Source organism: Ursus maritimus, unplaced genomic scaffold (assembly GCF_017311325.1).
Source record: "Ursus maritimus isolate PB19 unplaced genomic scaffold, ASM1731132v1 scaffold_15, whole genome shotgun sequence".
NCBI classification, from domain to species: Eukaryota; Metazoa; Chordata; class Mammalia; order Carnivora; family Ursidae; genus Ursus; species Ursus maritimus.
The window spans coordinates 36658249-36662602 of NW_024423897.1; positions in this window are offsets into that span (position 1 = coordinate 36658249).

Here is a 4354-nt window from a genome sequence, read left to right on the forward strand (position 1 = left end):
ATATGTCTTCTATTCAAGTCCTCTGCCCATTTCATAATCACGTTGATTGTTTTTTATATATTAAGTTGTGTAAGTTCTTTATATATTTTGGATCTTAACCTCTTATTGGATGTGTGATTTGCAAACATTTTATCCCAATCAGTATGTTTCCTTTCCATTTTGTTGATGGTTCTCTTCACTGTGCAAAAGATTTTTAGTTTGATGTAAGTCCACTTCCTAATTTTAGCTTTTGTTGCCCTTAACTGAGAAGACTGAGCCAAATACATACATAAATAAATAATGCTTAGACTAATGTCATAGATAACTACCTATTTTATCTTCTAGAAATTTCATGGTTTCAGGTCTTATGTTCAAGTCTTTAATCCATTTTGAATTTATTTTTGTATGTAGTATAAAAAAAATGGTCCAGTTTCAGTCTTTTGCATGTAGCTGTCCAGGTTTCCCAATATCATTTATTGAAGAGATTGTCTTTTCCCCATGGCATATTCTTGCCATCTTTATCATAGATTAACTGACTATATATGAGTGGGTTTATTTCTAGAATCTCTATTCTATTCCATTTTCTGCTTTCATGCAAATACCATACTGTTTTGATTACTATAGCTTTGTAATATGGTTTGAAATCAGGGAGCATGGAAGCTCCAGTATTGTTGTTCTTCCTCAAGACGGGGCTTTGGCTATTCAGAGTCTTCTGTGGTTCATACAAATTTTGGCACTCCTTGTTCTAGCTCTGTGAAAAATACCTTTGGTAATTTGATGGGGATTGCATTGAATCTATCGATGGCTTTGAGTAATACAGACATTTTAACAATATTAATTCTTCCAATCCATTAGCATAGTATATCTTTTCATTTATTTTCACTTATTTCCATTTATTAAATGAAGAATTTGTCTTCAATTTCTTTCATCAATGTCACAGTTTTCTGAGTACAGGTCTTTTACCTTATTGGTTAAATTTATTCCAGATATTTTATTCTTTGTTTTCTTCCAAATCTTATTTAAGTTGCAGTTAGGTAACAAACAGTTTCAGGTGTAGGATTCAGGGATTCATCATTTGCATCCAATACCCAGTGCTCATCACAATAAGGGCCCTCCTTACTACCCATCACTCATCTCTCCCATCTCCCTACTGACCTCCTCCCCAGCAACCCTCAGTTTGTTCTCTAGATTTAAGAGTTGCTTTTATGGTTTGCCTCTCTTTCTCTTTTACCCTCCATGTTCACCTGTTTTGTTTCTTAAATTCCACATATGAGTGAAATCATATAGTATTTGCCTTTCTCTGACTGACTTATTTCACTTAGCATAATACTCTCTAGCGTTATCCACATTGTTGCAAATGGCAAGATTTCATTCCTCTTCATGGCTGAGTAACATTCCATTATATATATGCATGTACATATACTACAACTTCTTTATGCATTCATCAGTCAATGGACACTCGGGCTGTTTCCATAGTTTGGCTATTGTTGATAATGCTGCTGTAAACATCAGGGTGCATGTAGCCCTTCACATCAGTATTTTTGTATCCTTTGGGTAAATACTTAGTAGTGCAATTGCTGGACTGTGGAGCAGTTCTGTTTTTAACTTTTGGAGGAAACTCCATCTGGTTTTCCAGAGTGGCTGCACCAGGTTGCATTCCCACCAACAGTGTAAGAGGATTCCCCTTTCTCTGCATCTTCCCCAACATCTGTTGTTTCCTGACTTGTTAATTTGAGCCATCCTGACTGGTGTGAGGTGGTATCTCATCATGGTTTTGATTTGTGTTTCCCTGATGATGAGTGATGTTGAGCATCTTTTCATATGTCTGTTGGCCATCTGGGTGTCTGCTTTGGAGAAATGTCTATTCATGTCTTCTGCCCATTTTTTAACTTGTAATTATAAATGAGATTGTTTTCTTAATTTCAATTTCTGATAGCTCATTATTAGTGTATAGCAACACAATACATTTCTGTATGCTAATCTTGTATCCTGTTACTTTACTGAATTCATTTATTTGTTCTAATATTTTTTTCATGGAGTCTTTAGGGTTTTCTACTTAGAGTATCATGTCATCTGCAAATACTGATAGTTTTACTTCTTCCTTTCCAATTTTGATGTCTTTCATTTCTTTTTCTTGCCTAATTGTTGTGACTAAGATGTCCACACCATGTTGAATAAAAGTGGTGAGAGTGGGCATCCTCATCTTGTTCCTGATCTCGGAGGAAAAACTTTCAGTTTTTTACCACTGAGGATGACACTAGTTGTGAGTTTGTTATATGTGACCTTTATTATGCTGAGGTTCATTTCTTCTAGACCCACTTTGTTGAGAGTTTTTATCATAAATGTTTGCTAAATATTGTCAAATGATTTTTCTGCATCTATTTAGATAATCCTATGATTTTTATTCTTCATTTTGTTTTTGTGGTGTATCATGTTGAATAATTTGCAGATGTCGAATCCTCTTGCAACCTTGGAGTAAATCCCACTTGATCATGCTGTGTGATCCTTCTAACCTATTGTTAAATTCAGTTTGCTAATATTTGGTTGAGCATTTTTGCATCTATATTCACCAGGGATATTGACCTGTGATTTTCTGTTTTGTGGTGTCTTTGTCTGATTGCTACCAGGATAAAGCTGGTCTCATGAAATGAGTTTAGAAGTGCTCCTTCCTCTTCAGTTTTTTGAAATAATTTGAGGACAGGTACTAACTCTTCTTTAAATGTTTGATAAAATTCATCTATAGTACTATCTGGTCCTGGACTTTTGGTTTTTGAGAAGCTTTTAAAGTACCGATTCAATTTCATTGCTTGTAATCAGTCTTTTCAGATTTCCTATTTCCTTGTGATTCAGTCTTGGAAAGTTGTGTGTTTCTAGGAATTTATCCATTTCTTTTAGGTTTGCAACTTGTTGGTGTCTAATTGTTCATTGTAATCTCTTATGATTTTTTTCCTGTGATATCAGTTGTAACTTCTTTTTCATTTTTTATTTTATTTATTTGGGATCTTTTGCTTTCTTTTCTTGACAGTCTGGCTAGAGGTTCATCGTTTTCTTTTTATCTTTTCAGAGAACCACTTTCAGTTTCATTGATCTTTTCTATTTTTTTAGTCTCTATTTCATTTGTTTCTGCTATGTTCTTTGTTATTTTCTTCCTTCTACCGACTGGGTTTTGTTTGTTTATTTTTGGTTTTTGTTTGGTTTCTTTGGGTGTGAAGTTATTTCTTTGAGACTTTCCTTGGTTCTTAAGGTGGACCTGTATCATTATGAACTTTCCTCTTGGAACTGTAGATTTTAGAAAATTGGGTTTCCATTCTCAATTTGTCTCAAGGTATTTTTTATTTTCCTCCTTGATTTCTTCATTGATTTCCTCTTTGAATGCTTCATTGTGTGTTTAGATGCATGTTATTTTAGGCTCCACATGTTTGTGTTTTTTCCAGTTTTCATCTTGTAATTGATTCCTAGTTTCATACCATTGTGCCCAGAGAAGATGATTGATCTGATTTTAATCCTCTTGTGTTTATTAGGACTTGTTTTGTGGTCTAACATGTGATCTATCCTGGAAAATGTTTCCTGTGCACTTGAAAAGAATGTGTGTTCTGCAGTGGTTGGATGAAATGTCCTGTATATATTAAGTTCATCTAGTCTAACGTGTCATTTCAGGCCAACGTTTCCTTACTAATTCTCTGTCTGAATGATCTATCCATTGGTATTAACTGGGGATTTTAAGTCCTCCACTATTATTGTATTACTGTCAACTTCCCTCTTCATGGCTGTTAATGTTTGCTTTATACATTTCAGTGCTCCTAGTTTGGGTGCATAAATATGTATGAATGTTACATCCTCTTCTTGGATTGACCCCTTTATCATTATGTAATATCCTTCTTTGTTTTGTTACAGTCTTTATCCTAGAGTCTGATATTATTTGAGATGACTATTGCTACTCCAGCTTTCTTTTTGTTTCCATTTGCATGGAATATTCTTCTCCATCCCTTTACTCTCAGCCTATGTGTATTTTTAGATCTGAAGTGAGTCTGTTATAGGCAACACAGAGATGGGCCTGGGTTTTTTTTTTTTTTTAATCCATTCAACCACCCTATGTCTTTCGATTGTGGCATTTGGTTCATTTACATTTAAAGTAATTATTGAGAGGTATATATTTATTGCCATTGTGTTAATTGTTTTTTGGTTGTTTTTGTAGTTCTCTGTTCCTTCTTTCTTGGTCTTTCCTTGTGGTTTGATGGTTTTCTTCAGTGTTGTTTATTGCTATGTTTTTTGTGTCTCTATTATAGGTGTTTGGTTTGTGGTTATTATGAGGTTCATATATATTGATATATTGATATATATATATATATATATATATATATATATCTATATATAT